Source organism: Cavia porcellus, unplaced genomic scaffold, assembly GCF_034190915.1.
Source record: "Cavia porcellus strain 051 isolate PalLab524CR breed Dunkin Hartley unplaced genomic scaffold, mCavPor4.1 scaffold_23, whole genome shotgun sequence".
Lineage (NCBI taxonomy): Eukaryota > Metazoa > Chordata > Mammalia > Rodentia > Caviidae > Cavia > Cavia porcellus.
The window spans coordinates 55,954,804-55,977,662 of record NW_026947506.1 but is presented as its reverse complement, the minus strand read 5'-3'; the positions used below and the strand labels follow the sequence as shown (position 1 = coordinate 55,977,662).

At 45.2% G+C, this 22,859-nt stretch overlaps 1 protein-coding gene across 3 annotated transcripts in view; it reads right to left on the bottom strand.

Annotated features, from left to right (window-relative positions):
* Caln1 (calneuron 1) overlaps positions 1 to 2,771 on the bottom strand; it is a 530,573-nt gene extending 527,802 nt beyond the window's left edge. For 2 of the 3 annotated variants that reach the window (XM_063234470.1, XM_063234477.1), the window contains exon 1: positions 2,319 to 2,760. The gene's annotated coding sequence lies outside the window, so the exon portion shown is untranslated. Of the gene's footprint in view, positions 1 to 2,318 lie in introns of all 3 variants that reach the window. The other variant, XM_063234472.1, reaches the window with a different exon arrangement.
* Positions 2,772 to 22,859: the final 20,088 nt, after the last annotated feature.

Genomic DNA, 22,859 nt, shown 5'->3' with positions numbered 1-22,859 from the left:
CAGAAGTTGGGCTTGAAGAGGGCCATCCACTCTCTGTGAGAGTTTGTGACATCGAGGCTCTGCCTACTAAAACGATATTGATCTTTTCACTGATGCCTCTGGATAATAAGCTCCCTCCCTTGAAATCATGTCACCGTGCTGGCCATAAAATAACGCGTGTCACATCTACCCCAAGGACATCCCGCCGCTGATCCCACCTTCAACGCCATTCCTAACTATTCCTAGATTTTCTTCTCTTTTCCTGTGCTCCGTGTGGCCGAGTTCCCACTCTACTTCCGCACCTGCGAAGCCCGTCTGAGACCGTGCACTGAACCTGGAACTGCAAACCTCACTCCAGACCCAGGCATGGCAGCCGCCCCAGGTAACAAGCTCGGCTTCGGGAAATACGCCCAAGTCGAGTTGGAGCAATGTTCCAGCCCCCTTCCTCAGGCACAGTAAGAACAGGTGGGGGGGGGTCCCACTCGGATCCCCGAAGTTACATCTTTGGGAAAGATGTCACGTAGCAGAAACGCTGACAGCAGACACCTATGATGTCCCATGGTGGGACTCAAGTCACACCTGAGCCTCTCCCAGGCAGAGTCAGGGCTGGCTGCACATATGTCACCCCCGCCTGGCTTCCCAAGAGCTTCCGGTTCCTTGTAGCATCAGCACTGTGCCCAGACCCAGCCACAGAGGCTCACAGGGACTCTCAGCCTGGCGGAAACTTTAGGGTTCAAGCCAGTGGACTTAGAGACTCTGGCTGAAGCGCAGAAGGACATCTTAGCTTCCACCTTCTGGTCTCCCCAGAGCTTGAGAGGAATGGTTTCAGAGGTGAGGGTGCAGGCGGACCAGCACCAGGATGATTTACAGCGCTCCTGGCAGCGCAGTGTGGACCTCTGGACAGGAAGTCCTTCAAGCCCAAGGCAAGGCCCCCTTCCCTGTGCCCTGCAGCCATCCTAAGCCCCCAGGCAGTCTCAGCAGCACATTGCGGATGCCGGAGGTCTCTCTGCTCCCCTAGGCCTGTGAGCTTTGGAGCTAAAAGGGCTGTGTCTCACTGCATCTGCCAGTGGCTTGGGCACCCCCAACCCCAAACTAGAGATTTAAGATGTGGTCTGTGTCTGTTTGTGCCACAGTGAACACTTTTCCACTCACCTTCACCCCTAATTGCTGCAGCCCAGGGAAATTGCAAGCAGAGCTCCCCAAGGCCAGACCACTAGGAGACAGCTCTGTAATGTCACTGTCAAAGTCGGGAAAGAGACAGACACTCTTCCAGCATAATAAAGTCCCGAAATTACACTAGCAGGGAGACAGGAATCTCATATGCAGATCATTGTGATCTGCGGGCAGGATATTAACACTTGCAGGGTAAGATATCTGATTGTGTACGATATCATTTCAGATGACTTTAGAGAAGAGGAAAGGAAAACCCAGTTTCAGCCAGAGCATGGGGCTCGCTGGCCTCCCTTCTCTGGCTTCCGGTTCCAGGTCTCCCCCTGCTCTGAGCAGCAGTAAGTCAACAGAGCCACTGGTCCCTATGAGGGACCAGGACTCCCCAACCAGGGGAAGTCCCAATCGGGAGAGAAGAAAGCAAAAGGGGGTGAATGAGGATGAGAAGCAGGGTCCAAGAGGGACACTGGGGCAGCCAGGGGACATCTGCAGGGGACCGTCACCGAAAGATCAGGGCAGAGACCCCCAGCTCGCTAGGATGCAAGGACCCGAGGTCATCAGAGTTCACTGGGCCCACTCCTCGGCCTGTTGCTGCCCGGTTCTGACATGTGAGAATTGGAGAGCAGAGCAAACATTCCTTGAGGGGTGTGTGTGTGTGTATGGAGGCATATGTGTTTGGGGGTGCACATGTGTTTACATACATACACGACCCTAACCCTTGCCAGGTAGGAGATGGGACTGGTCCCCTTTTCCAGGTCCTGACCAGGCTCCCAAACCCTGATCCCATCCATGTGAGGTAAGCAGACCCGATAGGAAGCCCCTCAGCCACGTGGAGCCCTCAGTCTGGTGTTGGGGGTCCCAAAAGGCTGTCGGTATTTACCATGTAGGGTAGCAAATGCTATCTAGGGAATGCGGGATGATTTGTGAACACAGGAAAAGGGTGGCCTGGGGGACCTCGGAAGGCTTCCCAGAGGAGGTGGGCTTGGTACTGAGCTCTGAAGAGCAAAGAGAAGTCAATCAGAAGCGCCCCTAGACCACTCCCCTTCAGCACCCCCAGAAAACGGCTGCAGGTCTGTCGTCTACCACAGAGACCCCTGCTGCCCACACGCATCTCCAGTGAGTCACAGCCTGCCCCCTGCAGGTCCCCAGAGCTCTCCAGCCCTCTCACTCACCCATGCTTCTGGCGGGTTCCAAGCCCTTTCTTGACGATGCCAAAGGGACTCCAGTCCTGCTAACGGGACAGAGAGCTGGACCTGCAGCATCCACAGTGCCGGGTGGCCATATCAGAGGTGGCTTGTCCTCAGGGGCCACTGAAGTTGTGCCCAACCCCAGCCAGGCCGCCTGCTCCTGCTGCACAGGAGACTTGCACTGGGAGCTCCCTGGAGCCGGGCCAGGCTTTGCAGGCCAGCCAGGCAGGTGGAGGAGGAGCCAGGGAGCCCGGAGACCTCAGAGAATCAGTCAGGCTAACTCCCGGGAGCCGGGCAGTGCTGGCCAAGGGCAGTCCAGGCCTGAGCAGCCCCGCCCCACCCAGCTCAGGGGGGTCCTGGGGATCAGCTGGAGTGGCTGCTTTAAGGGGAGCTGGCTAGCCGGGTTCTCTCCCCACCGCCCAGCAGGAACTCTGCCGGCTTCCTCTCACCTCCATAGGCGAGGGGCGATCGAAACATATGGTGAATGTTTAAATCGAAAAGGAAGAACTTATTATATAAAAGACACATGGCCAAAAATGACAGGATGTGCTTGAAGTGAGGGGGAGGACTTTGAGGGGGATTCGCGGCAATGTGTCTCCTACTGTAATAAATATTTCTAGGCACTGGCTGTATTTTTTTAATCACACAGGCATAGCATAAATCTATCTATGTCTTTGTTTGTTTGTTTGTTTGTTTGTTTGTGTGGCAGGCCTGGGAACTGAGCCCAGGGTATTTGCCCTTTTTATTTTGCATTTGGAGACAGGGCCTTGAGAAGTCACTCAGTCCAGATTGGACTCAGACTCGCAGTCCTCCTGCCTGAGTCTCCAGAGTGCGGCTTTCTCTGGCTTAGCACAGTATTTCTGGGGTCCGCTCACGGCTGTGTGTGTCAGAGCTTTGCTCCCTTTGCGGCTGCGCGATGGGCCGTGGTGAGGCTGCGTCCCCAGCTTGCGTCTCCTCCCTGCTGCTGAGGGACATTTGTGGTGTGTCCACCTTTTGTCCTTTGGCACGAGCACAGCCACTAATGTTCATAGACTTGCTTTCATTTGGAGGGAAAATAATACTGCTAAGTTACACGGCAATTCTATTTCATTTTTTTATTTTAATTTTAAAATTTCTATGAGTCCATGTTTGCCACACTTATATCATTACGTTTGTCATGGGGAGCTGGTACGTGCACATAGCACATCTTAACTCTTCCCTTCCCTTCTTTTCCCCCTCCTCCAGCTCTTAGATCTTCTTCCTGTTTGCAGAAAATCTTTCTTCCTGTTCCCTGTTATCTATCCCTTATTTGCTTTATTTTGCTCTATCATTTATACATTGGGTTTCTCGTAGAAGAGAAACTATGTGATATTTAAACTTGTGTATCTATTTCAGTTAACATTATGGTCTCAAAGTGTATCCACTTTCTTACAAATGACTCAAATTTCTCCTTCTTTATGGCAGGGTAGAATGAATCCCACATTCTCTTTACCATGCCTCTGCTGATGGGCATACAGGCTGCTTCCAAGCTTCACCTACTATGAGCTGTGCTCTGTGTTTAATTTTTTTGTGCACCATCACACAGCGGTTGAACCACTGACATATCCACCATCAGTGTACAAAGGCTCCCATTCCTCCACATTTTGCCAAGATTTTTTTAAATCATTTTTTAAGAGTCATCAGAGTAGATACACAGTGCTATTTCATGGGGTTGTGACCGCATTTCTTTCTGGGTGTTTTGGGTTTTTGTTTTGTGTTTGCCGTGCTGGGATCCAACCCAGGGCCTGGAGCATAGTTTTTGTTTCTTTAATGGCTCATTGATAATGATACTCTCACATACTTGTAGACAATGTGTTTGTCTTCTTGGACAAACACTTATTCAAAGCCCTTGCCCATTTTTTAAATTGGTTTGTCTTTTTGCTGTGGACTTTTAGCAAACAGTCCTTTGTATACTCTGTGTATGGGACTCTTGGGGAGACATGATTTGCAAATATTTTCTCCCATTTTGGAGGTTGTCTCTTTCACTCTCTTGATAACCCTCTTTGATGTACACAAGTTTTTAATTTTGACCAAGTTCAATTTGTCTATGATTTTTTTTGTTATTTGTGTTTTTGGTGACATGTCTAAGAATTCATTGATCATGAAACGTTAAACATAAATACTCCTATTTTCTCCTAGGAGTTTCATGATTTTTAGTTCATATGCTTATGTCTTTGATCTGTTTTGAGTTAACATTTTATACAGTATGGGGTACATGTCCAATTTTAACCTTTTTATGGGAATATTTGTCCCAGAACCATTTGTTGAAGAGATTATTTTTTTCTAATTTACATGGTTTGAACACCTTTCCAAAAATCAACTGAGCTAGGGCTTTAGTTTAGGCAACATGAGCACCTGCCTGGCAAGTGCTAGGTCGTGAGTTTGATCCCCGGTAACAAAAAAAAAAAAAAATCAACTGACCATAGATATATAGGTTTATTTCTGGACCCTCAATTCCAGTCTACTAATAAGCTATCTACCCTGGGCCAATACCATGCTATTTTAATTACTGTATTTTTGTAGTACATGCCAAAATCTCTATCCTTAGTCTTGTCTAAACCCAAACAAGGGTAGGGAACTCGGCCAAGTTGAGTGGACACCTCATAAGGGTCCCCTTTTCCTCTCCACTGTTCCTTAAAACTGGCTTATTACTATGAGTCTGAAGTCAGGGTAGAAGGAAGACAGGGCAGCGGAGAGTCAGGAAGGCAGTGCACGAATTTCCTGCTTCAGCTGTCCAGAAAAAGGGGGACACAAAGCAGTGGGCAGGTGGGGGGTGCGAGCCCTTCTGACCCTCATTCTGTCCTGTGGAAAACAGGTTGTTGTGAGAACTGCATAGATACGCTAATGTGCCTTTGTAAACCCAAACATGGAGTTCGGTCATCCAAGTACTGTAAACCTCTTTCTAGTTTTCCTCACAATCCCAAAGGTTATACTTGTGAACCCATTGAGATGTCATTGGAATCCTGGCAAGATCATTCCAATCTACCACCACCAATCCAACCCATGGCGAGAGTAAAGACACCAAGACATATTCCAAGTGAAGGGCAGCCGAGGGGTCTTAAGTCCAGTCATTGTAAGGACATGTGGACAAAGGCCTCTCCCAGAATTTATTATCTTGTGAAGAGAAGGGGTGGCTCAGGGATGAGTGACAGTGAGGATGGTGACTTGAGCTGGCTGGCCAGGTGCAAGTTTGACATCTCTGTAAATTGCAGAGATAAAGATATGCAGAAGGATTAATGTACATAATCCAATTAGGAGCTATAGAGAGAAGGAAATATTCTAGCCAGTTTTTTACATATCAGTATAAAGAAATGAGTCTCCAAATAATCAAAGTCACAGTAACTGTTTTAGATTCAAAGGGAGTCTCTGGAGTTGTCCCCACAGTGCCTAAAGCACAAATGAGTGCCAAAAATGTGCATTTTGCCAGGAGCAATGGCTCCACAAAGAGCAAGAAGTGGAAGTGGCTAATGCCCTTGGTGACCTGGGCTCTCCGGCCACCCGGGATCACACACGCCTGCTTCAGCAGGGTGTGCGGTGGGAGTGCACCTCGTGCTTTTAATGAGTCTCAGGCTCATGCAGACCCAGGCCGGGCAGCAGAAAAGACAATCATTCTTTGATATGGCCTCCCTTTCTTTGTGTAGTGTGAATTCCTTGGTCATAAAAAAGTGTCATATGTGTTAAATGGGCCACCATAATGGTCATCAGAGCTTCCAGTAAGTCCACAAAAAGTAGTGTTGTTGGCAGAAGCGTGGTGGGCAGGGAAGGCAAATCCATATCTATTTCAGTGATAACCAATTCCTGCTCCCGCTTGATGGAACGGAGCCAGTGCCCTTAATATCCTGCACTTGTGCAGAAGGAACAGGCAAGTCCGAGCCCATAGTTTTCTAACTGCTGTCCAGAAGTGCATTACTGGGTAGACACGGATGGATTTAATTGGTGTCTCTCTTGACGCAGCCCATGAGAGCCTGCGGGATGACCGGCCTGAGCCAGCGCTGCAGAGGGGCCGCCTGGCCCCCGTGGGTCCTCAGCTGCGAGCCTCCTTGGGAGAAACAACTGTCCTGTCGCCGGGCACAGGCTGACCCCAGAGGCACAACCCTTAAACAGTTCATGGGATCCCGACCTCGGAGACCCATTTGCTTTAAGGAAAGTTTGTCCTGATGGAAGTGATAAGTAGAGAAGTAACCAAGGACACTCAGTCCCGAGCTGTATGAAGTGTGATCAGACTATACCGTGAATGTTAAAATTTTTAAAATTATGATGGTAAGAAATACATTGCCATGAATGCCCTCAAAATTCCCCTCCTCGGTTAGAACACACTTAAGCCAACATCCTTGCCACGTTCTGAAGCAGTACTCTTTCCTGAGTGTCTTTACAAGGTGTGATCAAAAACACAGTGAATGCTGCTGCCAAATGCACTCCCGCAGAGAAGCAGGCTCGTGAAAACATCGCAGCATGTCCTGCCCCCCCCCCCCCCCCGATTCACCAGATCTGGCACCAGGCAATTCTGGATCTTCCTGAAACTCAAAACAACCACGAGAGGGAAAAGTTCTGAATCAGTTCGGGACCCCAAGGCAGCCAGGGCAGTGCCACTGAAGACACTCAGGAAAGAGGACCTGCAGAACTGCTTCACAAAGTCTCCAGAACAACAGAATACATGTGTTCTAGCCGAAGGGGAACATTTTGATTGAGGTGCAGGGCAATGTGTCTTTTACTGCAATAATTTTAAATGTAAATGGTCAGCTCCCCTCCCTGGTAAGTGGCTGTGGTGTGGCAGTCTGCACCCTTCCAGGGGAGAGCCATCAGTGTCTCCTGAAATCCATGCCATTTTGGAACTTACGCTGGGAAACTAAGCAACCAGCCTGCCTCCCTGCTAAGCAATGGTGAGCCTACCGGTGCACATCCCACTTCTCCTAGCCCCTTTCCCCTGTCCCCCCATTAGCAAATGGGAGTCAGAAATCTGAGCATCTCTTGGGAGGTTGACCATAGCAGATAAGGGGGATTTCCTTCTACCATCTCTTTGAAGGCAAATATTTTTATTACTGTTTTGCTTTATTCTGATTAATTTGCTTTATTCTCTATTCAATATTCTGTTTTGATAAGTTCTATAATGTTCTGTATTTCATTTTATTTTGATATACGTGATTGAAAGAACAACTATTATAAAGATAACAAAATATACTGTGATACCTATTATGGTTATCCCGGTAACCTGCTGTGAAGTTCTGTACCAATTTCACTACACAGTCTCAATTGGCTTTGTTCTGTCTTGTTCTGTTGTATTTTACCACTTTCAAAATAAAAAAAAAATTTTAAAAAGTAAATGGTTACTGTATTTTCTGATCATACCTTGTACTTTGAGGAGAAACTGACACATCTAGGGGGAAGGTCTCCCATCATAGTTTGGATAGTCAAAGGAGCCAAGGACTAACAAGAAAGCCAGCTGCCCACCACTGCCACCAAGCATCATATGAGGTCCTATGTGGTCCTGATAAACAAAATGCTGCCCCTTGCTCTCAACCACACCAACCCCCGTGAAGGCAGGGGACAAAGCCAATGGGGAAAACGTCCTTATTGAACAAGGGAATAAATAGATGGACAAAGAGACAACAAAGACAGATCTCAGTGGCTGCGGGCGCAGTCTCTTGCACGTTGGAGGTCGAGCCCTGTGACCCCACGTGTATCTACATTGAAATCTTCTGGCTCTCACTTGCCTCAATCTATTGGCCGGATCTGAAAGGTGGTGCTTTTGCCTAGTGTCTAGTTTTCCACTAGAATAGGGGTCTTTGCACAGCAAATACTCCTGTCAGATCTTCCCCAAAGGACTGAGCCTTCTGCCTATAGCTCTAGTGCTGGCCATCTATTGAGTCAAATTCTTCCCCCAACAGATATACATCAGCAAATGCAGAGGACAGAGTGCTGCTGCTACTGATCTGACTTTAATACCGCCTGCTGCAGAGCCCTCCTGCTTGTGCCATCTGCTGGGCCAGACCCCCTGCTGGCCCCAACCAGGGCCCATATGTTTATGCTTCACCAAGTCATCTCCCGCGTCCTTAGAGCTGCCCAGCCTGTGCTTAGAACTTCCCGCTACCAAGCAGCATTGCTAAGGTCCAGGGAACCCATGTGAATCCTCACTGTCCACTACTAATCCTGCAGGTAGCATGCCCAGCCATCGCAGGTGCCCTTGTCCCTCTCCCAGCAAGGGTCCCCAGGCTAAGACTGAGAAAGTCACAGCCTCTCCAGCCCCAACACTGGATGTTTTACAGGAAACCTAGGCTGAAACACAAGCAGCCAAACTGACTGTCAGAGGGTTAAACACCAACACGGAATGAACACACGCTGAAGCTGTGTTGTGCTTTTCAGTGAGAGAATCCGAGAGCTGGGTCAAGCAGTTCCAAATGCTATAAGCGAGGCTCATTCAAAAAGCATTAAGGGATCTGGGAATTCACAGGCTTTTGAAAAAAATAAGTTAGAATAAAATTGCTAGGTTAGACACAAAACAAGTTAATGCTCTTACAGGTCAATGAGACCATGACATTGGAGTTATCTTTCCTAGCAGGCAGAAATCAATTGTATCGCTGCTAGGAAAAAATCATCAAGTTAATACACAACTCTACAATGTCCGAGCTTTTAATCAAGGAGGTGTAGTGAGTCAAACAAAGGTATGTCGCTCTATAATTAAATAATCCTCCAGGGGCTTGTTAAACAATGGCCTTCTGTGACACTCGAGATGCTGCTGCCCTTTCTTTGTCTTATTCCCATGATGTGAAAGTTTGTTTGGAGATATCAGCACCTCCCGAGAATCGGCCATGCGGGGACTGGGAGGACCCAACAAGAAGCCAACCAGCCAGGCTCTCCGGTAAGCTGTGCAGCCAGGAAGCTTCCAGAAAGAGAAAAGTCAGAGAGCGCCTCCGTGACTCTATTGGCATGCAGGCTGAGAATCACACACCCTCCCCACACCCCCACAGCCCGCCGGTTCGGAGGACAGGCCGAGGTGATAGCAACTAAGGTACATAAAGCAACTAAGTGTTTGTACTGCTCGGTTGATTTTGCAGGCCTGGGGCCAGCAGTCTGAGCATCTGTTGGGAAGATGACTGTGCGATATAGCAAACACGGGGGATTTCCTTCAATCCTGTCTTTGAAATCCAATATTGTTCTCACTGTTTTGTTTTGTTCTGATTAATTGTTTTTGCTTTATTCAATACTCTGTTTTGCTCGGTTTTATTTTGTTTTGCTTTTGGTTTGATTTTGCTGCACCTGATGGAATGGAAAATTACTGTGAAGATAACAAGATATTCTGTGGCAGCTTTGTGGTTTTCCTAGTATCCAGCTTTGAAGTTCTGTACCAGTTTTGCTGCGTATTGATTGGCTTTGTTCTGTTGGATTTTACTATATTTTTAATTTAAAAAATAAAAGTTTTTTTTTCTTCTTAACTCCATGGATGGCTCTTGAAGATACACTCTCAGGAAAATGTGTCTCAGGTTTAGACCTGCGGTACTTACAATCCTGCAGGACTCCCCACTGTTCCCCAGGGGATAGAGCCCCACTCTTGGCAGAACAGATAAAAACACATAATTGAACCCTTCTCCAGCTGGCCTTTTGCCACTTTGGCACAGTGACCCAACCCGCTGTAAGGTCATTGAAATTATTGGCCACTTTCATCCTTAGCTTTGACCAAGACACCTTACCCCCTTGACTCTGTTCCGCAGCTGTGATGCGCATCGCTCCTCTTCATGATACATCCTAAGAGGTGCCCTCTGTAGACATTACTCCCTGATTTCCCCAGATCTAGGACAATCCCTTCCACTGCAATACCATAGCAGAGACACTGTGGCTTCATGTGTGCCATTGTCCTGAATTGCTCACTGTCCTTGCAACCTAAACCTTCAACAAAAGTCAAAGAAAAATAACTCTACCCCATCTTCTACATAAAAAAGTGAGATTCAGAGAAATGAAGTTGATTTGTGAAGATCACAGAGCTGTCAAGATGTGGTCCGACTCACAGATCTTTCAGATTTGTAAATCTACTAATTATGGACTAGAAAAATAAAATCCATTGAAAATAATCTAATTAAAGCAATAAATAGCAGGATACATAGTGTAGTTTTAATTTGTATGTCCTTAATGTATTGATCACTTTTTCTTAAGTTGGTTTGCCGTGCATATGAGTTCTAGGTGAAAAGTGCAGTCATACATGTTACCCATTGTTGTTTGTTTTCTTTTTACTGAGTTTTGAAAGTTCTTTAAGTATTCTGGAAACAAGACTTTTACTGCACATCCTTTGCAAATATTTCCTCCTACAAATATTGTATCCATTTCTTTTCATTCCCTTAACAGTATTTTGAAGACAGATGAATGTCTTATTTTGGAGAATTCTTAAATTGTCTATTTGGGCTTGCTTTTCACTCAGCTCTGTGCAGGTTTCATGAAATTCCTTGAGGAAATGAGCCTCACGGCGTCTCCTGTGACACAGAATGCCCAAGACTATCCACAAATCAGGTAAGCCTGACCCCCATGTGGAGGTGTCAAGGATGACATAAAAGAGCACTTAGTATGCAGACGGTTGATAGCCCTGGGGACTCTGGGGTGACCCTGGCTGGCAACCTCTAGCCAGCTGGCAAGACACGGTGATGAGAGTTAGCTCCTCCCTAAAATCTCTCCGGTCTCCTGGGGTGATGCAACTGTACTGGACCTGCCATAGGGTGTCTCAGCCTGAGCCTGCTGCACCCCGTGGGCTTGCACCAACCTCCTCCGCCCTCCAATACCATCAGCTCGCAGCAGTTAGGGATGCTTTCCTAACACATCTGCTCATTCATTCATTCATTCATTCCGCACAAAGGTCCTGAACACCCACCCACTACCAGGGACAGACTGCAGAGGTAGAAAAGCTTAGCAATCAGACAGACCAGTGCCCTGCCGCAGATTCTGTGCTGGGTTAGGGAGAGAAACCCAAAATACGCATGCTAGAAGTGATGCTATGTCAGGACAAGTGCCACAAGGGAAAAGCACATGTTCTGAGGACGTAGAAAAGGCAGGCTGCAGTGAGCTGAGGTCTGAGGGGCACCAGGAGGGGCAAAGAACAAGTCGAGGATGAGAGACAGGGAGGCAGAGGAAGCCACCCATGGCCAAGTGAGCTGAAAAGGACACAAGTGATTTTGCTGGCGGCCACCACATTCTCTTTTTGTTGCCTTGCCAGAGTCACCTTTGGGCCCACAGGTTTACTCCAGGGCAGTCTCCTCTGGCTAATCCTCCTTATTACAGTTGGGCTGATCTCTCTCTCTCTCTCTCTCTCTCTCTCTCTCTCTCTCTTTCTCTCTCTCTCTCTCTCTCCCAGGAATCAAACTCAGGACTTGCACTTGCCAGATGGCTGCTTACGCCACTGAGCTATATCCCCAGTCCATCCCATGACCTCACACTATCCTGACCCCCCTACTTCACCCCTTGTTTCCTCACCTCCATGAAGACAAGGACCATATGGTATTCATCTAGGTAGCCTCGGGGCCTGGCACACTGCCTTGATCAGAACAGGCATGGAATAAATGAGTGAACAGAAAAAACCCTGAAAATACAACTCGGAGACATCATCAACCAGCAAACGCCACAGGCACTCCAGCCATTCTAGGTAGATTCACACCAATGAGCACAGCAAGCCCAGATGGGCCCATGACATTCCAGAATGAGAGATGCTTATCCTTAAGTGACCGATGCTCTGCAGTGTCCTAGCACCCTAGTTTCCGGGGACGAGTTGTGAATATATTACAAATAAGTGAACACCAAAAGTTAAACTTTTGCAATAATGCATTTCACTCAGTTTTCCATTGCTGAGGCTGGGTAACATAAAAAGAGGTTTATTCCGCTCATGGTTTTTGAGGCTGGAATCCAAGACCGGGGGGCTCCTGTCAGCGTGGCTTTAATGAGGAGCCCTGGGCATATGGAGCCATGGGGAAGCCTGTGCATGAGGAAGTGATCCTGGCAAGACAGGAAGCCAGGGATGCTGGAGCGGCCAGCCTCGCCCTCCTGAAGCCCCCGGCTCTCCTGGGAACTAAGTCACCCTGCATTAATCCCTTCCCTGGGTCCTCACCAATGACTGAGTGACCTTGCAGTAGCCCACCTCGTAAGGGCTCCACACTGTCGCCCTGGGGACCAAGCTTCCAGCACAGGAACCTTGGGGGACTCCCTCAAACCATATCCAAATCAGCACAATTTATTTAAAAGAACGCACCATAGGGAATGTACTGTGGGTCTAACCTGTGTGTCCCTTTTCTCCTCAAGTTTATTTGTCATGAATATGAATTCCTGGTAAAGTATATGTTTGTATATTTTATTTGTTTTATTGGGTTGCTTTCTTCCGCTGAGTTTTGAAACTTCCCTATATATTCTGTAGCTAAGACTTTGACGATATATACTTCATGAGTATTTCTTGCCACAAATATGTTTTTGTGTTTTCATTGTTTGTTTGTTGGCAGAGTATTTTTTAGTGTTAGGGATCAAACGCAGAATTTCACACAGGACTCTGTCACCAAACAACGTCCCGAACCCATACAAATATATTCCTGGGCTTTGACGGTTTCTTTTAACAGTATCTCATAGACACGTAAGTATTCTAGCTTGTTGTACTCTTAAAATATGCCCATCAATAGATGAATAGATTTTTTGAAATTACTGTTGTCTTTGACAGTGGCAAAGTTTTATTAGAGGTAAGAGAAGAAAGGTTCTGCAGAGCAATTTGGTAAAAATAGGAAAAACAGTGCGTGCACCCTACGGCATGAGGGCGGCCACCAGGCAAGAGTGGCCGGAAACGTGATGGTTGTGCACAGAGAGTACCCCGCTGCCACCAGGAGAGATACACACGGGTCATTCGTAGGTAAATGGGTGCAGCTTGCTACCGTGATATTAAATGAAATCAATCAGACATGCGCTCTTAAGTACTGTCGCATGGTTTCTCTCATCTGAGAAACTCAAACTATAAAGAATAAAATAAAAGATAATAGGAAGCAGGGAGATCTTTTGTCAGTTTTGAAAGGAAACATGAAATGAAGCAAGGGAGTAAAGGAAAGGAGAGAGAGGAATTGTTTTTTAATTTTTCAGTGGAGACAGAGCTTTTGCTAAAGGGAAGGGGACCAGGAGACAGAGAGAGGAGGACGTGGGAGGGGAAGAAGGAAGCCGTGCTGTGAACAGGAGCCCACTCCCCGCGATGAGTGCACCCGTACTGCAAGCCTGTCCTATACAGATCAAAATTTTTCTAGCAGAATTCTGCTGTATAAGGTCGCAAAGGTTTTGGCCTATGTTTTCTTCTAGGAGCATCATAGTTTTATGCTTTACATTCAGGATTTTTATTCCAGTTCATGTAATGCTGCATGCAACATAAAGAATGGGTTTAAGTTTCTTTTCTGCTATAAATATTCAACTATTACTATTTATTGAATAGGTTAGACTCGCATCAAATTATCTTAATGCCTTTATGGAAAATTACTTGGCTATATGAGTGAAACCGTATTTCTGGAATGGGAAGTACTTTCATACAAACAACAGTTATCGCCACTATCATAGCTTTGTAGTGAGCCTTGAAGCAGGCTCACTATTGTAATTTTATCTTGTGCTTTCCGATATAGATGCCCTTTATTATTCCTTATTGTCTTATTGCACTGGCTAGAACCTCCAGTGAAATACTGAATAGGATGTTGACACGGACGTTTTCATGATCCAGATTTTAGGAAGGATCGTAGATGCCCTTTACAGCTTAAAACCATGATCTTCTGCTCCCAGTTTTCTGAGAATATCTCTCAAGAATGGATGATGGAGTTTGTGAAATCTTTTAGATTGAATTGCACTGGTTGTGATTTTCAAATTTTAAAACTAATCTCACAGTCCTGGAATAAACTCAATATGTTTATAAAATATATATTTTTTGCAAAGTATGTTTGCTTCTAGCTGCATGAAGGATATTGGGCTGTCATTTTTAAATTTTTTCTTTTATTATCTTTGTCTCGTTTGGGTATTAGGGTAGTAGGTTGGAATGTATTTCCTTCCTTTCAGTGTTCTCAAAGAAGTTGTGTGGCATTGACACTATTGCTTCACTAAATGTCTGGTAGAACTTACAAGTGAGGTTATTAGAACTAGAATTCTCTTTGTTCCTTAACTACAAGTTCAATTTTCCAGTAGATATGGTACTTTTTTTTTAATTTAAAAGGAAAAAGAGAAAAAAAAAAGCAGAACAAGATATGGTACTTTTTCACCTTGGCTGTTTCTTCTTAGGTGAGTTTTGTGTCTTTCAAGGAATTTGCCTATTTGATTTGCATTGTCAAATTCATTAACAAAAAAAGTTCATGATATTTCCCATTATCTATGTGCTGTACCTAGAACATTCTATACCATCTCCTGCATTCTAATTCATGGCCTCTCCCTTTTTATTCTGGTAAATCTGTCTAGGGGTCTATCAATTGTATTATTAAAGAAGAAACTTTTAATAAATCCATATTCTGTGTTGTTCTGTTTTCTATTTCACAGACTTTTTACTCTAACCTTGTTATTTCCTTTTTGCCAGCTTAATTTGGGTTTGTTTTGCCTTTCATTTTCTAGTGTCTCAATGTAGAAGCTTAGGTTTTTGATTTAATTTTTTTTTCCTCTAATATCAGTGTCATGGCTAAGTGCTATTTTGATTGACATCCCAAAAACTGGACCTGTTCTATTTTGACTCAGTATAAATAAAATTCTGCTTTTAATTTATTTGTACATGGATTATTTAAAACAATTTTACTTAGTTTCCAATTACTTGGAGATTTTTTCAGATCTTTCTGTTATTGATTTAGAATTTAATTTGATCCCTAATTTAATTTCACTGTGGTCACAGAGCGTATTTCTATGACTTGTATTCTCTGAAATTGAGACTTACATGTTCTATAAATGTCATTTAGATCAACTTTTTTTTACTTTGAATAGTTTTAGTATTACTCAAATTTTTCCATATTTTTAATTTTTCTCAGTGTGTTCTATTAAATATCGGTATAGGGCTATTGATATACTTGATTGTAATTGTACATTTGTCTATTTCTCCTTGCAGTAATATAGTTTTTTGTTTGAAGCATTTTGAAGCTTTCTTATTAACAGCATAAACATTTGGAAGCATTGTTTCCTCTGATCAAGCTCCATCTCTGTTAACTGTGAAATTGCCTTTTTTAGTCTCTGCAAGTATTTTTTGCTGTGAAATCTACTTAGTCTGATAAATTACTGTAGTCACTCCAGGTTCATTTTTATTAGTGTGGACATCATTTATTTTTAAGCTATTTGGATTTTTAAATTTAATATAATTAAGCTTTATTTTTTAAATCCAAACTAAAATTATCTGCTTTTTTATTACAGATATTTAAGCAATTTACATTTACTGTAATTACTGATATGATTAGGTTGAAATCTGTCATCTTAGTACTTGTTTTCTGCTTGTTCCAAATGTTCTTCAGTCATTTTTTCTATCTTCTTTTAAATTAATTAAATATTTCCTGCCTCTAATTTAGGTTCTTTCTTGACTTTGAGTCGTTATCTTAGTACTTAGTTTAGATTAACAGAATATGTATTTAATTTAAGCAGCCTTCCTTCAAATGATAAAATAACATTTGACATCATAGGAACATCACAGGATATTCTTTGGAGAAATAGTAGCTTTGTCCTGTTGCTATCATAGACCTTACTTTTCCATATGTTATAAACTCAGTACTACATTATAACCATTTTACTTAGTCATTATGCTGTAAAGATACTTAAATACTAAGTGTGTGTGTGTGTGTGTGTGTGTGTGTGTGTGTGTGTAGTTACCATTTCCACAGTTTATTCTCCTGTGTGAATCCATATCTGCATCCAGCAGTGTGGTGATTAATTCTTTCAGTTTTCTACATCGAAAGGATTATTTCCTTCACTTCCTCTTTTGGAAGATATTTTTGCTAGATTCAGATTTCTAGTATGAAAGGTTTGCTTGTTTATTCTCTCAGCTGTAGAGATACTGTTCCATTGTCCTCTCACTTTGCTGTTAACAAGAAATGTACTGTCATCTTGATCCGATCCTTTATATAGTTTTTTGAAATTTTTTTGACTTTGAATGGTTTTAAGACTTTCCTTTTTCTAAGAGTTGGGGTAATTTGGTTATGATATGCTTTGTAGTTTTTTTCTGTTTCCTGTACTTTGGGTTGACTGAGTTTCTTCAATCTGTGAGTTTACAGATTGCATGAAACAGAAAAATTTAACAAATTGACTTTGTTAAATTTAGAAAATTTTAGCTATTATTTCTTCGAACACTTTTATCCACTCCTTTTTCTCCTTCGTGGATTCTAATTGCACATTTATTGGGTTGCTTGAAGTTTCCCCAACACTTCACTGGTGCTCTGTTCTTCATTTTTTTGTGTGTTTGTTTGTTTGTTTTGGTACCAAGCACTTGCCAGGCAGCGTTTATGTTACTGAGCTAAATCCCTGGCCTGGTGCTCTGTTGTTTGGTATCTTTTATTTCCGTGGCCTGTTCTAAATAATCATCTTTAAGTTCATTAATTTTCATTCTACATGTCTAATTTGACATTAACCTCATCCAGTGTACTCTTCATCACAGAAATTGTTTTTATTCTTAGAAGCTCGAGTGAAGGTTTCTTATTATCTCCCGTGTCTCATTTTAACTTGCTATGTGCATGCTTCATCTGCTAATTCTAACACCCTTGTCAATTTTGGACTGGTTTCTATTATCTTTAACTTCTGGTTAAAGGTCACATTGCCCTGATTCTTTGCTTTTCCGGTAATTTTTATCAATAACCAGACTTTTAATTTTTCGTCTTCTATATTTGAGATTCTGTTGGCTGTGTTGAGGGTCAGCACAACTTCACTTTGCACACAATTCTTAGCACCAGAAAGTCTAAAAAGCGAGGTATCTTTTGATTTTCAGTTACTTCAGAGACTTTCCAGCTTCAAATTTGAAGGTAGCTTTTCTGTAAGAGGATTCAATACCAGTATCCTCAAATGTTAATAAAGTGTCTCATCCCACTGACGCACAACTTCGTGTCATAGACACTACATGCTCAAATTTCCAATCTTTCACAGCACATTAATAAAACTAAGGCAAAATTAAGCAAATTAGACGACCACGACCAAACCAAGAAGTGCACAGGATTCCGACAGGGCAACCATCAGGAAGTAGGTTTCTTTAGAAAACAATTCTACTAAAAACAACGTGGGAATAGAAGTCGTTTAAAATATCCAAGACATAGCAAATGCATGACTGTGATTCCAAATTGCCATTTAGTGTGCAGGATAGGATATAAAACTAACCCCCCCCACACACACACACACAGCTTGTTAAACTGACACTAGGACAGCCAAAGCCTGCCATAACTCAGTACCCCATCCCACCCCACCCCCATCTTCTGGCTGTACCAAAAAATAAACAATGAGTGAATGATTTCACTTCTAAAAAAAATCATTTACACTTAAAAAATGCAACGAGGTGGGATTCCCTCCTTTTTAAAAAATGTTTCTAAAAAAAATGTTTCTAAAGCTACTACAAAACTTGCATTTACAAAATAGTTGATAAAACTGCTCTCTGGATTGCACAGGAGGGGAGCCGGGCACCCCTGAGAAGACACGGTGCCTGGCTGGCCAGGCTCGGCTTCTCTCTCTTCTGCTCGGGAGGCTGCACGCTCCTGGCTTCCCTGGTTTCCTGATGAGCCACTGGGCCTTTTCTCCCCGTGGTTCCCTCTTCCCTTTGCCTGCACTTTTTTGTCCAAAGATTTACCCATCCCCGCTGCCTTTTGGGGCTGCATTTCCACTTCTGCAGGAGCAGGCTTAGCCCACCTCGCCAGGGGGATGCGTGGGGAAGCCCACAAGAGCCTCGCTGAGCGAGGCCACAGCCACACTCCCTCCAGGGCTGCTGGGATGCAGAGGGGGCCGGTGGAGGAACCGAGTGGAACCGGATTTCAGACTGAAGTTTGCCTTGTTGGGTTTTGGCTATTTTTCCATTCTTATAAATAGTTCTGAAGATTTTTCTGGAATGCAACCATTTGGAAGACTTGTCCATTTGGATCTTGATTTTATCCAAATGTTCTCTCCCTGTAGATGCTGATTATGAGACCTTTGTAAATGGGGCTGGTGCAGTGGTTAATCCACAGTTTTCATTCTCCATTTGAGGAAAGATCCATCAATCATGAAGTTTCCAATTCAGGCTGATGGAAATAGACATTATTCCCAGCCTCCTGTGAGTGCCAGCACCGTCACCCCAAATCCTTTCAGGTGCTTCTCTTCGCAGCCATGAGTAATTTCTTACCTGTATGCACGCATCAGTATTGAGCTGCTTCTTTAAGGGGTGCTCTTGTGCAGATCGCAGGATCCCTCTGAGCAGCTCCCTCTTCTCTGGGCTCAGTCCTTTGAATTCCTGCCTTGGAGCCAGCGGATTAAGGATTGAAGCCTCTACAAAATGTGAGCTAAAAAATCTTTCCTCTCTTAGCTTGTGAGTGTTGGATATTTTGTTTCAGCTACAAGAGAAAAGCGAGACAGACTGAATACAGATCTGTGGGGGAAATGGTATTGTATTAGGGTTCTCTTGTGGAACGGTCAGGAGAAAACGTATGTGTTACTACACAATGGGATTTATGAGGTAGGCTTACAATCTCAGGATTCACAGTGGCCCTCTGTGGGCTCAGGGGCGGAACAGTCCACAGTGACCTCTGCACAGCAGAGCCAGCAGATTCAGTAGAACTGCTCACCCTCAGAAGGTGGAAGCCGTGGAACAAGAGGGATCAGAGATGCAGCGCCAGCCGGGCCTGGAAGATCCCTGGAGAGCTGCCGCCTGTTTTAAATCTGAGTTGTGAGGCTGAAGAAGCTGCAGGCTGCTGTCTAAAGGCCATGTGAAGACTGGAGCTCTGTAGACAAGAGCCGCGCCTCCTCCAGTTCTCCCTTCTCTACTCCCTCCAGGGTACAAGTCCATTGGCTGGCACAGCCCACACCCAGGGTGAGTGTTCCTCCCTGGGTTTGCGGCCTGCATGCCCGTCACCCACAGATACACCCAGAACTGTGCTTACAACCGCTCCCTAGAATGGTTTTCTTACACCGTACAAGCTGACCCATCACCACTGACAGTCACAGGCAGAAAACAGAAAAGACAAGCGGGTTCTAGAAGAAGACCAAACTTGGAGGTTTTAAATGTTTGATACTTGTGAAAAAAACTGGAGGAAAAGAGTCTATGGATGGTGAGACAAGGATAGAAAATGGATGCCAGAGAACCACAATGATTGGTGAGCTAGATAAGAAACTGGTGACCCCAAAGAACAGAGCTCTCTGCTTAATTCCTTGTGTGCTTTGGGCCTCGTGCCGGTAGGTTCTTTATGCTGGTAGCTTTATAAATGATCCCAGGCTGCCTCACACACACAATTACTCCTCAGAAATGGATGCTCCCTTAAATCAGCTGTGCTTATGCATGTGTTTTGGTTTGTGCTTAGATGCCCCTCCAAAGCCTCATGCAGTCACAGGGTGTCTTTTCAGATGGCTGGATCTAGAGTATGTGGTGCTCAGATCAAGGGTGTGTGATTACCAGATCAGTCCACTGATTGGTTTGGCACAGTTCTGGCTGGGATTAGTGTGTGAATACTACACCTGTCCTAGAGCCGGTATTCTGCTTACAGTATAAGGGATGGAGAGGGCTAATGTGCTCTCGCCTGGCTGGCTGCCACGGACTGTTTCTCCTCTGCAATGCCTGTCTGCCATGCCACCTTGCCTTGGAGCCAACTTTGAACTGAAACCTCCACAAACTGTGAACCAAATAAACCTTTCCTCCTTTAATTTTGGGTACCAGGTATTTTGTCTCAGCAACGAGAAAAGTAACCAAGATACTCATGGGAGCTAGAATCTTAAGATTTTCTTACTAACATGAGGCAAACAGTCAAGACAGATGTGATGGAATTTTTTTTCATCTAACGCCATCCAAAGTGATATGGTATCAGCCACCCACCCCTCTACTCATGTAAAGAAGTAAAGGGTGGGAATGATTATGAGGGTTTTAACGCCTTCCCCCTCTTCCAGGACACAGATCAGAAGGCCTAGCCTCACTGGAAACACACAGAAAAAGGAAAAACCATTCCCTTGTCCCCCCACCCCCCCAAAAGAAATTCATGGCTTTTCTAATACAATTCAAGAACACACTTTCCCAGTACCTGTGGTCCTAGCTTTCCTGACACAATCTTATCTGTAAATATTGCTAGCAGAAATAAGAAGGCAGAGTTTGGAGCTTTTTATATTTTTTGCTCACGTCTTCTTTATAAGATTTCACTCATAACTAAGCCTGATGTCCTATGAAGTGTGAAGGATTAGGCCCAGGACAGCCTAATCTCTCAGAAGAGTCACTCGTTATCAAAGAAACTGAATTCCCGGGAGCCGGCTGGGGCCGCAGAACTAAATGATGTTTCTTGGCTGTTGGTCTCACAGGAGCCTCCTGAAAGAGCTTCTGCAAGCCGGAAGGGGCAAAAAGAAGTGAGGTAAGAGATGAGAAGGTGCATTATTCTGTGTTCCAGAGCCAACCTCCAACGTGGATGGGGGTGAAAATATAAAGACATGCTGACCTGCTCAGGTGACGAGTCCCTCTGTACCCCGGTCTGTAGCTCTCTGTCTGGGCAGGGGCTGATTGTATCTTCTGGTTCCAAGGTGGAGTACAGCACACCCAGAGCCTTGCTCAGCCCCCTCATTTCTGGAGCTGCAGGGGTGATGTGTCCCACAAGATCTCTGTGGTACACCTGGGGCACCAGGGAGCCCACACGTTGCTGTGTGAGGACACATGAAGCCAGGCCTCCTCCTGGCCCCTGGCCACGCCTCTCTGGACAGCCCAGTGAATGCCATCCTAATAAAGTTTAGTCTCTTTTGGGTTTTTGCATTTTTAGGCAAAGAAATTTCATATAAAGATTTAAGAGATTAGGACTGAAGAAAGATGGAAGCAGAAACGTGTTATGGTTTAAAACTAAGCTGTCCCCCAAAAGTCTCCTGTGGGGACGGTGGCTGGATCAAGGGGGTGCTGTGTGCTGTTAGGAGCGAGGACCCAGTTGCAGGTGGTCACTGGGGTGGACCTGGAAGGGTAACTGCTTGCTCCAGCTCCTCTCTTCTCTCTGTGCTTCCTGGCCACCACGATTCGAGCAGCTTTCCTCTTCCGGGCCCCTCCACCAGAGCTAGCAGGCCATGGACTGAATCCTCTAAACCAAGAGCCAAGTCATCTCCTGTGCCAGGATGTGAGTGTCAGGCATTTTGTTCCAGCAGTGAAAGCGACTGCACATGTCTGTACCTTCCCTCGGCCAGATAAAGACCTTTTGTGTTGATGGAGTACAACAGAGGCCCCCAGGGATGGCTGTGTCTGCAGTATGAATTCTACATAGATGTAACTCAGGACCCCTGAGGGCTTGGGCTTCTGCAAGTAGAAATCCCCTGGGTAATGCGACCTCTCAATTAGATAAAGATAAAATAACAAAGCAAAATGAAAAACTAGGCGGGCAAAAAGTCTGGCAGAAAATACATATTAAGAGGGAAGTTTCTACAGCGCAGCAACCACCCATGGAGGGGGCTCGGAGGATGCTGGCCGACTGCTCTGCACCTTGGTCTCTTTGTCTGCAGTGAGCAATAGCAGCACCAACCCGAGAGCACTGCCGGGAAAACTATTAGATAATGTAGGGATGCCTGGGGCTTAAGATAATGCTCAAAACTTGTCTCTTGGCCACCTGAGAAAAGTTCTTGCCTTCCTGGCTCATTGCCGCTGTGTACACCATGCCTGGCCCCTGGCCCCACGTAGTCAGCTGCATCGGGGAAGCAGGGGAGGGCTGGCAGGGAGGAAGAGAAGCCACCACTCACACTCCATTGCTTTCTCACCCCTAAGTGATCAAAGACCCTGAAAGAACACCGAAAGTCACTTTTTGTGCAAAGAACAAACACTGAGACATGCTCCCAAGAGATATGTCACCCAAGATGCTAAATGTCACAGAAAGGCAGCATATAACCATATAGTCTGGGGCTCAAACTGTCCACATCAGCTTTGGAGAGCTCTGTCGTGTCCCAGCCTCATCTTCGTGGCCAAGCACAAGCAGGCTGGACACAGAGAAGGTGACCACAACTTTGCCAACAACGGTTACTGCAACAACAGAGACAGCAGACAGGAACCTGACACCTTCCCTGAGGGCCTCCAGTGGCTGGGCTACATGTGCCCACAGGAATCCTCGGTTCTAAACTAGTTCCTCGAAAGAGGCTTGCTTTGTTGACATGGTGGCGTCAGAGAGGTAGCTCATGGAGTGATCTCGGTCATTTCCACCAACAGAACCAGGTCAGCAGCCACTCGTAACGGGGTGATCTCCTCAAAATACAGAAGCCATTCTGCCCAGTATGCATGGGATTGTTGGTTCCACCTTTGGGGAGGTGCTTCCTGCATGGGCCATGCTGCTAGAAGGCGGATCTTGCTTACAAGCGGAGAAAGAATCAGAAACAAACCGTGGCCTCTTTTGCGGTCCTGGGACTACTGCT